This window comes from Culex pipiens, chromosome 1, assembly GCF_016801865.2.
Source record: "Culex pipiens pallens isolate TS chromosome 1, TS_CPP_V2, whole genome shotgun sequence".
In the NCBI taxonomy this organism is placed as follows: domain Eukaryota; kingdom Metazoa; phylum Arthropoda; class Insecta; order Diptera; family Culicidae; genus Culex; species Culex pipiens.
The window spans coordinates 82293365-82305557 of record NC_068937.1 but is presented as its reverse complement, the minus strand read 5'-3'; the positions used below and the strand labels follow the sequence as shown (position 1 = coordinate 82305557).

General features: G+C 38.7%; 1 protein-coding gene and 1 long non-coding RNA gene across 3 annotated transcripts in view; one reads left to right on the top strand and one right to left on the bottom strand.

The window, feature by feature from the left end:
* The window catches only part of LOC120430139 (syntaxin-binding protein 5), a 45855-nt gene that overhangs the window by 26061 nt on the left and 7601 nt on the right, over window positions 1-12193 (top strand). The gene's annotated exons all lie outside the window — the stretch shown is intronic.
* On the bottom strand, window positions 7055-9257 carry LOC120430143 (uncharacterized). 2 transcript variants are annotated; one of them, XR_005607561.2, is made up of 6 exons: window positions 9069-9257; window positions 8954-9008; window positions 8726-8894; window positions 8126-8674; window positions 7580-8060; window positions 7055-7524 (listed from the first exon to the last, which is right to left on the bottom strand). It is a non-coding gene; the product is annotated as an uncharacterized LOC120430143 (long non-coding RNA). The 2 variants fall into 2 exon arrangements; XR_005607560.2 differs by having other exon boundaries at window positions 7056-7524; window positions 8954-9256.

Here is a 12193-nt window from a genome sequence, read left to right as displayed (position 1 = left end):
GGGCCATTCAATTAATTTTCAATTTTCCTAAATATTAGAGTTTTGCCTTCCTCACCTCAATGAGGAAAGGCTATAAAATCACTCATAAAATGAACTTCTTTATTCGACCTCCTAGACCCACCTTCACGTATACCTATCGACTCAGAATCAAATTCTGAACAAATGTCTGTGCGTGTGTCTGGATGTGAGTGCGTGGACCCAAAAATATGCACTCGATTATCTCCGGACTGGTTGAACCGATTTAGACTGTTTTGGTCTCATTCGATCCGTCTTGGTGTCCCACAAGACCCTAGTTAATATTATGAAGTTTAGAAAAGTACTACAAAAGTTATGCTTAAAAAACAGTTTTAGCTAATCTTCGGAAGATTGTAAAAAGGGTTTTTTTTAATTTATATTTATTTTGATTTTCTCTTCCATGTACATTCATTCAGTTAAAATATTATTGAGTGTCCAATCACAATCGATGACTTTTCACCTGAATTTTAAATACAAGCAACTTTCATATATTCATGAAATATTGTAGCTTTCGCTATTCAGTGATTTCAAATGTAGGAGGTCCTACATGTACAAAGGGGAAAAGGGATACCTTAAAACTAACTTATAAACTATATGAAGAGCGGATCAATGCAGCTGAAGACTGCAATGATTTTTGTCGAAATGCATCAATTATCTTATTGGACATAACATCCAAAGTGTCAATTTCGGCTAATTGATGAAGTTCACTGGTGCTGAACCAGGGAGGAAGTTTCAGAATCATTTTCAGAATTTTGTTCTGAATCCTCTGAAGTTTTTTCTTCCTGGTTAGGCAACAGCTTTTCCAGATCGGCACAGCATAAAGCATGGCAGGTCTGAAAATTTGTTTATAAATTAACAGTTTATTCTTGAGACAAAGTCTAGAATTCCTGTTTATAAGCGGATACAAACATTTAATATATTTGTTACATTTAACCTGGATACTTTCAATGTGATCCTTGTAAGTAAGGTTTTTGTTAAAAGCAAGTCCAAGATATTTCATTTGATCCTCCCACTTTAAATTTACCTCATTCATCTTGATAACGTGATGACTTTTTGGTTTAAGAAAATCAGCCCTTGGTTTGTGAGGGAAAATAATAAGTTGAGTTTTGCAGCATTTGGAGTAATTTTCCATTCTTTCAAATAAGAATTGAAAATATCCAAGCTTTTTTGTAATCTTCTTGTGATGACACGAAGGCTTCTACCTTTGGCGGAGATGCTTGTATCATCAGCAAAAAGTGATTTCTGACATCCTGGGGGCAAATCAGGCAAGTCAGAAGTAAAAACATTGTATAAAATTGGACCCAAAATGCTTCCTTGAGGGACTCCGGCGCGTACAGGTAGGGTATTTTAACCATTAGTGGACCCCCTAGTAGAGCCGAAGCACATTTTTCACAAATTTTCAATATTTTAAGCACTTTTTCATAACCCTTTGTACAAAACAATGAAATCTGAAGTCTTTTGAACAATTTTGACTATTTGTTTCATCAGTTATTTGTTTTTGAGCAGAAAAATAGCCACTTGAAAAAAAAAAAAATTTGCCTTGTTATGGACCCCCTTTTCCTATAGTGGACCCGGGTCCATAATCCAATTGTGGACCCGGGTCCACTATAGGCAAACTGTTATTTTTATACCAAATTTAACCGATATTTGATGTTTTGATGCATTGTGTAGGTCTAATGATAGATATAATGAATGAAAGATGGATTTTGCTCACTTTTCATTATAAACAAATATGTTTTGTTAACAAATTTGGCTTCAAACAACAAAAAAACCAAACAGACATTTAAACACATTTATTTACGAAAAAGATCAGAGAGAACGTCTCAAAAACCACTATAAACATAAAAATAATAAAAAAAAGTAATCTTGATGCAAATTTTTCCATATTAATTACATAAATGGTTGACCGAAACTAAATAATAGATTTGTTTACAGTTGCTGATAAAACCGCGCATGTTTATTTAAACAAATGTTTTGTTATTGATTAATTATTATAAAATATCATTTCAAACTGCAATTATGATGCTTCAGTCAAGTACAATGAACTATAGTTTTGATCAATTATAAATTCTTACGGCTTCAGCATTTTTGGTACTTTTAACATGAAAACAGCTATATTTATACTCATAATTGAAAAAAAAAATGCGTTTAGGTTGATTTCAACAAGCATTTATTGTATGTTTAAGAGAAACTTTTGCTTGAATACACAGTTTTCTTCATTTTTGAAGGTTAAATTAACAGGGGTCCACTTTTGGAAAAGTTTGGATTTCGTTGTCCTATATTGGACCCCCTAATTTTTGCTCGAAAATGGCAGCTCTTCGCTTTATTTTAGTAAAGATCCTTAAACTTACATTATTCCGACATGCTGAAGTTAAATAATCAGTCAAAAAATGATTGGATGGTTAATTCAATCATAAAATATAAATGCAGTTTTGTTGTGAAAATGCTAGTGGCCATGGCTGATTTCAGATGTCGAACTCAAAACACTTATTTTGGTGAAAAGGACAATTCAATGTCAGTCAACATTGTTTTAAATGATGCTGAACATGCCAAATAAAAGATTTGTAGACAACAACACGCTTGAAATTGTGATTTTATTGAATTTTTCATCAAAAACCCATCAGAGGGTCCACTATAGGAAAGGGGTCCACTAATGGATAACGTACCCTAGTTGATCAGATTTGCTATTCTGATAACATACCTGCAGAGTACGATCCGTCAAATAATTTTGAATAATTTTCACGATATAAATCGGAAAATTAAACCTTTTCAATTTCGCAATCAAACCTTTATGCCAAACACTGTCAAATGCTTTTTCTATGTCTAGAAGAGCAGCGCCAGTAGAATAGTCCTCAGATTTGTTGCTTCGAATTAAATTTGAAACTCTCAACAACTGATGAGTAGTTGAATGCCCAAAGCGAAATCCAAACTGCTCATCAGCGAAAATTGAATTTTCATTAATGTGCGTCATCATTCTATTAAGAATTATTCTTTCGAATAACTTACTAATAGATGAAAGCAAACTAATGGGCCGATAGCTTGAAGCTTCGGCAGGATTTTTGTCCGGTTTCAAAATCGGAACTACTTTGGCATTTTTCCAACTACTGGGAAAATATGCCAAATCAAAACATTTGTTGCAAATTTTGACCAAGCTACTTAAAGTTGCTTCTGGTAATTTTTTAATTAAAATGTAAAAAATGCCATCCTCACCAGGGGCTTTCATATTTTTAAATTTTTTGATAATAGATTTTATTTCATTCAGATCCGTATTAAAAACTTCATCTGATGGAAATTCTTGTTCAACAATATTCTGAAATTCTATTGAAATTTGATCTTCAATAGGACTCAAAACATTTAAGTTGAAATTATGGGCACTCTCAAACTGCTGAGCAAGTTTTTGAGCTTTCTCCCCATTAGTTAATAGAATATTATCACCATCTTTTAAAGAAGGGATTGGTTTTTGAGGTTTCTTAAGAACCTTTGAAAGTTTCCAAAAAGGTTTGGAATAAGGTTTAATTTGTTCGACATCTCTTGCGAACTTTTCATTTCGCAGGAGAGTGAATCTGTGGTCAATAACCTTTTGCAAATCTTTTTGAATTCGCTTCAGTGCAGGATCACGAGAACGTTGATACTGTCTTCGGCGAACATTTTTCAGACGAATCAGAAGCTGAAGATCGTCATCAATAATGGGAGAATCAAATTTGACTTGGACTTTAGGAATAGCAATATTCCTAGCATCCAAAATTGCATTAGTTAAAGATTCCAAGGCTGAATCAATATCAGCTTTGGTTTCTAAAACAAAATCATGATTTAAATTGTTCTCAATATGATGCTGATACCTGCCCCAATTAGCTTTGTGGTAATTAAACACAGAACTATTGGGTCTGGTAACTGCTTCATGAGAAAGTGAAAATGTTACTGGAAGGTGATCAGAATCAAAATCAGCATGAGTCACTAAAGGACCACAATACTGACTTTGATTTGTCAAAACCAAATCAATTGTTGATGGATTTCTAACAGAAGAAAAGCAAGTTGGCCCATTCGGGTATAAAACCGAATAAAGACAAGAAGTGCAATCTCTGAATAGAATTTACTTTTGAATTATTCCAAGATTGGTGTTTGGCATTGATGATCAAAAATCGAGATCTATGCCGAGTAAGTTTATTCAAATCCCCTTTGAAATAATTTTTATTTTCCCCAGTGCATTGGAAAGGCAAATATGCAGCTGCAATCATAATTTTCCCAAAAGAAGTTTCAAGTTCAATGCCCAAACTTTCAATAACTTTTAACTTAAAGTCACGTAACGTGCTATAAGTCATACTACGGTGGATAACTATTGCAACTCCACCGCCATTTCGATTCATTCGGTTATTGGTTATAACTTTATAATCTGGATCACTTTTCAAATAAGTGCCAGTTCCGTAGTAACATTACAATAGGGCGAATCTGCTTTTGTAAACAAGCAGTCTATCCCTTTTGCTCAAGTGACAGTCAACGTCAAGTAAGAGGGGGATAGACTGCTTGTTTACAAAAGCAGATTCGCCCTATTGAAATGTTACTACGGAGTTTTTAAAAATGTTTCGGTTATAACAGCAACATGCACGTTATGAACTCGTAAAAAGTTGAAAAATTCATTTTCTTTCGCTTTTAAAGAGCGAGCATTAAAATTCATAATATTGATGGAATTACTTAGATCCATGATTAAACTTCAGGGTAAGAACAACATCATTCGCAAATTTTAATCCAATCTGGATTGCTTCCATCATGGATGTAGCATTACTCATTGTTTGAATCAAACCAAACAGTGAGTTTTGCAAAAAAGTCATTTTTTCAAACGTAACATCGCCGAGATCAGAAGATCCCAAAGCGTTGCCAGCAGAAACATTTTCAAATGAGATTTGAGGTACCTGCCCAATTTCAGGAAGATTGGTAGAGGATTTAAAATTCGTGGATGAACCCGAAACGACGTTGGCATAGGAAATACCATTAGTGTTACCTAACTTTTCCACGGTAGGGGTATTTCTAGCATTGTTCGAGTGAGACAGCACGAACGTTTGATTTAAAGATGCAGGTACAACCTGACATTGAGAAAATTTCGGTTTGGATTTCGGCTGATGCTTAGCACGAGAATCCAAAACCTTTTTTCTGATGGGGCAATCCCAGAAATTTGATTTGTGATTTCCACCACAATTAGCACATTTAAATTGGGTGACTTCTTTCACGGGACAATTGTCCTTGTCGTGAGAAGAATCCCCGCAAACCATGCATTTTGGAACCATGGCGGAATGATCAGTACCATGACCGAATGCCTGGCAACGCCGGCACTGGGTCAGATTCTGGCCATTACCGCCATGTTTCTTAAAATGCTCCCACTTTACCCGTACATGGAACAAAAACTGAACTTTGTCCAAAAGTTTCAAATTGTTGATTTCATTTCTGTTAAAATGAATCAGATAAAATTGTGAAGTCAAACCATAGCGAGAAATATTCCCGTTTGATTTTTTCTTCATTGGACAAAGCCAAGCAACACCTTCAGTTCGTTTTTGATCTCATCCACCGACAAGTCGTTGGAGAGACCTTTCAGGACCGCCTTGAATGGACGAGCATTCTTGGTCTCATACGTGTAGAAATTGTGTTTGTGGTTTTTCAAATAACCAACAAAAGTTTGGTGATCTTGTAGAGATTTGAAACCTTCAAATTGCAAGTTTCCTTGCAATTCCTCAGTTGCGTTCGAAAGCTGGCCAAATCGGAGACGGAAGTCACTACAATTGGCGGAGCCTTTACTCGTTTCTCGACGGCAGAAGGCTCAGTACGAGGAGAAGGATCCTTGTCCACAGTTTCGGATATAACACCGAAACCGTTTGCCAATGGAATTGGAGGATTGACCTCACTTTCAGAATCAGAATCAGACCTCGGATGAGGCTGTTTTCTTTTTCTATTTCCGTTAGCCGATTTAGCGTTCAAACGCTTCACCGACGTAACGACCAAATCTTCAGAAGATTTGCGTTTACCTTTGTTTTGACGCATTTTGCAAGCAAAGTTCTCTTAAAAAGATGGCTTCGTTTGTAAAATACAACAAAATTTCAGGTGGGGTTAGTCTTGAAAAGACTGTTTAGAATTTTGGAAAATAACTCAGGTAGTCTTTAAAAAGACTGTGAATTTTGTTTGAAATAACTCTGAGCTTAGGTAGTAAAAAATACCGCAGCTCTAGTGTTCACCTCGAAGGTTCGCAAGACACTCAATTGTAAAAAGGGTGGTTTTTGTAAGTCATGCTTTATATTGTTAGAAAGGTATTTGAAAGACCTTTCGAACGCATTTAAAAGATTGAAGATCTGACAACCCCATCAAAAGTTATGAGCACTTAAGTGTTATTTATACACTTTTTTGAGGCCGGATCTCAAATATTTTGATGAAAAAGTTGTCCGGGTCTATTATGCGACCCATCGTTGGATAGGTAATCAAAAGACCTTTCCAACGAGCCCAAAAGATTGAAGTTATTCATACGCTGTGTAGTGTATTCACTTTATGAATGTGAGGAAAGCACCAACCACCTAAAGGTGGAAAAATGGTGGATTAAGTAACGTTTTTTAATATCATTTTGAGCTCGCGATGAATCATCAAATTTCTCACAGTTATAGACGGGAGTAAACCAGCATTTCGATGCAATTCCTCCACACGCAAAACCGCCAATGTGAATTTTCTGAACGTTGGTATCAAATTCTTGAACATCGAATGGTCATAAACGATCATGCGCATCCGATGTTCAAAGCGCGATGACCATTCGATGGTCACTGTGTTTTCGGGAAATTTTGACAGCTCGCTTGAATGTGTGCGTGTCGTCGCGCGCAGTTTTTGCAAGTTTGCACTATTCACCACTGGCGTCGCCACTGTACATCGGCGCAGCAGGAATAGTACCGCTTTTCACCACCAGATGGATGCATTCAATTATCCAGGACCCAAACCAAAAATCAGCTGAGATCGGATTATTAATCAAAGCAGACAATTTATGTTGCAGTGAAACCAATCATTAAAACTGGAGTGAACTTATTTTCTGTAATTTTTTACATTAAAAATAAAGTTACCTTCCAGTTAGTTTTGTTTGGTTTTACAGCAACTAAGATTGCCTGTTTTGATCAATATTCCTCCCAAGAGAGAAACTATTCGATGAAAACAAACAGCAATCTTTTTATTCTTTTAACGCAAGACGTAAATTTTCAACTAATTGATTATGCAAATTTCTAAATAGAACCGTAGATTCTGGTCATCTCTACAACCATAATTTATACACAAGTTCTGGATCTTCTTCTGGTTTCACTTTACAATTGCGCAGGACCAGTTCACCTCTACAGATTGTAACGTTTCCAACGACAGATTGTTGAACATCCCATTGGCCGACCGGAAGTTGTGTTACAGATGATTGTAAACTGCAGCTGGCCGTCGACGCCATTCTTGTTATGGCAAACTTCGCCTTTGTCCCCACTACTGAGAGGGCGACGATTTCAGGGTAAGCTGAAATATACATGATTAAGATTTTGTATCTATAAATAACATTTTGTGTACTGACCCTTTGCCGGATTGTTTTGTCGACGATTGCTTGAACTCGGGCGAAAGGACCAGATCGAGCTGCTTGTTGCGGAGCTGGTGCATCTGGACCCAGGTGTCCGGTTCGTGTGTACTGGCCAACACCATTTCAAACGGAATGATTATTCATGAACGTCGAACTTTCTACGACGAGTCGGTTCCAGCCGCGGCTAGATCTTGCATAGCCCTTCAGCTGGAACCGGTTCTTGTTCTGCAGTCTCCGGTATTGCATTCCTCCTTCGTAAAATGAAGCGGTCCATAATAGAATTCATCATTAAGGCTTCCTCGTCCCGGTGGGAATGTCGGCTGGATAGTGACGGTTCGCAGATCTTCAACCTATCCGACATCAAGTCGAGTCACAGCAGTTCAAGCGTGTTGGACAGGGCTTTACTTTGGCCGCAAACCTTAGCCCAGTCCGTTTAGCGCTGGCCCTCAGCAGAAAGCTGGCTCATAGAACAACGGGTCTGGAAAAAGGTTTAGGAAATATTTAATTTGGAAAAAAAAGAAAAACAAAATTAATTCAACTCACGTCAAAATCGCTGGCAACGGCTGCTGAAACTCGGATTGAATCGGAGCAGCTTCCCGCTTCCGGTCGACCATCCACCCATTCGCTTGCCCATGGGACCAGTTATGATGGGAGTCTTGACGTCGGTGAACGGTGGTTTGTATACGTTCTCGTTGTTATTTCCGATCGTTGCTGTGGCGCGGGTTGTGCCAAATCACATCGTCTTCGATTGGCGCTTGTTGGTCACACTCGAGGACTAAGGCAACTAGCAATGAACCTTCCCAAACGTGTTCGTATGATCGTGGGCGTTCGGACGGCTCAAGTAGTCTTGCCTGTGTTTTGATTGCGTCTTCTTTTTCTCTTGCCATCGCCGATTTCTTCTTCGGTGAATCAACCGAGGGCGGAACAGTTCCTGCTCGTCAACGAACATTCCGGCCGCGGTCGTTATTGGGCAAGGGAGGTGACACGTCGGTAAGACTAAGACGCACTAGCTGACGCACTGCAAAAACGCCCCGCGGAGGGGGACCGATTCGCCGCGGACTTTTTGTTAGGACTAATCATCTACCGACAAATCTGAAAGTAAGGTTATGTATTTTGAGAAATTTCTTAGTAAAGCAAACTCACCATTCCCCAAACACAGTTGCGGTAACAGCTCTTGTGGCTTGCCAACGAGAACGGAAGCGGAAACATCAGATTTCTCCTGGGTGGTTAAATCGTTGCCGTTGTTGGGACGTCCGTATCAGTGGGTTTTGCTCCGGATCGATTTGAGATTGTAAGGTGACGTGTACATTTCCTGCACAGAGAAATGATTTTTTATTTGATGCATTACGATTGTTGTTAACTGATCTCTACCTGAACAAATAAGCCAAGTCGTGGATAATGTTCCTCCTCCAGCTGATTGGCCAATCTAGATGTTTTAAAACAACACTTTTATAACTTATTCGTTCGCTAGAACTAATCCGCTGACCGGTGTGGTCAAGATGCCGCTTTTTCTCCGCCGCGCCGGCAATTCCGTGATGGTACAAACCCGAAACGCAAATCACAGAAAAGATTGCACCGTCGAGCTTGCTACGATCGTTTATTTTTTTGACATTTCTCGAAAAGTTGCGAAGAAGAACCACTCGGCCACTATAAAAAAGAAGAAGCAGTATGCAGCGCTTTACACACGCGACACGGAAAAATCACGCACACCATCAAACATCTTATACGTGTGTGTTTTGTTTACGGCGGTTTGAACATCCGATGTTCTTGTTTGTGAACATCGGATGGGTTAAGTCGAATGAGCGTCCAATGCTCACCGGATTTTCTTTGCGTGCACGGTCCAAATTTACAGCTTTCAACAACAGCTACTGTAGATTGTCAAGACACACATAGAATGACACAAGACTCAATAGAAATGGAAAATCCTTAGGGTCCGGGGTCCATGCATCCGTATATCCTCTTCTGGAAAATGGCGTTTAGCGTCCATCAATAACCGCGGATCGGTTCCAAACTGAAGCCTGCTGAAAATTCAAAGGAAAAATCAAATCGTACCCTTGGTCCGTTCTACATTCCGAAATCCACTTCCATAAAACGGCTTGTTTCAGCCTGAAGAAGGAAAAGTCAACGATTCGCGGAATGGTCCCGAATCGAAGCCCTCGGTCTGGTCGACACAGAATCTCTTCTGAGCCGGAAAACCCACTGCTCAGAAACTGCAAAATCTGGAGGAAATCTGATGAAAGAAACACAACTCCGTTTCATTTAGTTATTAAAACAAGGCGAAACTTTGCACTTTCACCTCATTTAATTTAATTCGCAAATCAACGATTTCAAACGTTTTAAGAGCGAGTCCACGAGCAAAGCATACCCATCTCGCATCGACCTCACCAATCTGCCTGAAATTTTCAGGGGATGTTTGTACATATAAAACTAGCATCTGGCCAAAATATGAGCACTCTAGGTCAACGGGAAGTGGGGCAAATCGGGATACAAAGTTTGAAGGTTCAAAAACGTCAAAAATCTTAAAAAGGCAAAATTCAATTAAATTTCAAAATTCAAAATGCATCTGAAAGGGCTTAAAAAATGCAACAAAATGCAGGGAGAAGCATCCTAATTGGATAATTCTAAAGGGAGTTATTTGCATTTTAGTGAAAAAGTAGCATAATTTTCAAACTCAAATTAAAAAGTGTTCAATCCAGATATCAACTCGGTTTGACCTGCAGCTTGTAGGGGACATCTGGGACTACCATCTGAGACTGAGAACGCTTTGGGTAAAGCAGTTTAACATGTTAAATAAACACTTTTACTTTTAGTGAATTTTTTTGTGGTAAATTTTTGCTCGGGTGACCCCTTAGATCCCATTTTCTGGTGATAATTTTATCGTATTCGTGTTCCTGAGACAATTTCACAATAGAAACATGCATAAAAATGTTTATTTTCATCCATTTTAACCCTTTAAAAAATTAAAGTTAAAAAAAAATCTTCGATTCACATTTATTGAAAATCAAGTTCGTTTCCAAGGATACTAGATGACACCAGAAAAAAAGCAGCTTCTTATTTTTTATAAACTTTGATTTGCGGGTCTTGGTTGGCTCTGCTGGTCTTTGTTTTTGTCCTCAGCCGCAACTCGGTTCCTTGGAGTAGAAAGAGGTTTGGATGCCCTCCCCATTCAAGCCTTCGGACTCCTAGGTTCGAGCAGAAACTTGCAATAGAGACCACAAAAGACCTGGGGGTCGTTAATGTGGATGGTTTGATTTTATAAAATCACTCGAAAAACGATATTCTTAATTTGACCTCTTAAACCCATTTTCATGTATACATATCGACTCAGAATCAAATTCTGAGCAAATGTCTGTGTGTGTGGTGGGGTGTTGATTAAAAAAAAAATGCACTGAATTATCTCGGCACTGGCTGAACCGATTTGGACCGTCTTGGTCTCATTCGAGCCGTCTCCGTTAGGGTGCCCAGAAAAAATGACCCCCTGCTCCACAAGCAGAAAACGGTTTTTTGGGTCATTTTAAGCATCTGTGCAAATTTTGAGCGAAATTGGATAAGATTAACCCATTGATACCCGAGCCTAAAGTCAGTGAAAAAAAATATTTTTCATGCAAAAATGACTTTTTTAAATCGCTTATAACTTTTCAGGATCGATTTTTACAGCTTTGGTATGTTCTACAAAGTTGTAGAGCATTAAATTTTCAATAAATATTTCACTTTTGGGAATATTTGGATGGAAGTAGCGCACCGTGCAGACCAAACCGTAAGAAACTTTGGTTTTCCATACATTTTTTCGATTTTTCCCATAAAAACTTCACCTCCGAGTATCAATGGGTAAATGATGACCAATTTTGCTCTTTAGCCCAGAGTCCTAAAATAGGTCAAGGAACAATATTCAGCTTGTGGAGCGAGGTTTTGAGAAAAAGTCCCATATTCTGGGCCCCCTAGTCTTGGGGTCCCATAAGTGATCTGGTCGACATCCACACGTTTGACATGATCGAGAAGGCGACGAAGAAGTTGAAGTCATCATTCTCACCTGGACCCGACGGAATCCCTTCTGCTGTTCTCAAGCGCTGTGCAAATCAACTGATCGAGCCACTTTTGGTGATATTTAACCTTTCCTTGCGTCAAGCCACATTTCCAACAGCTTGGAAGAAATCTTTCATATTTCCAATTTTCAAGAAAGGTTCAAAGCGTTCCATTGAAAACTATTGAGGGTCTTTGTGTTCCGGTTCTAAGCTTCTAAAGCTCAGGGGAGCAACCTCGGCCCTATAGTTTTTTCCGGGATCTGCAACGACGCCAATTTCCTGTTTAGCGGAAACTGTAAGCTATCCTACGCTGACGACTTCAAGCTGTTCATCCCTATCGACACGTTGGCCGACTGTTACGTGCTACAATCAAGGCTGGACAAATTCTCGGAGTGGTGCGGGAACAACCGCCTGTAACTCAGCTCCGAAAATGCTACGTCATATCCTTCAACCGGAAACAAAGTCGAGAATTGTTCACATTTGATTACCATCTCGGTTCTCACGTGCTGGAACGCCTAGAAGTTGCTAAGGATTTGGGTGTACTTCTTGACCTGAAATTGGATTTTCACCTGCAACTATCTTCCGTAAT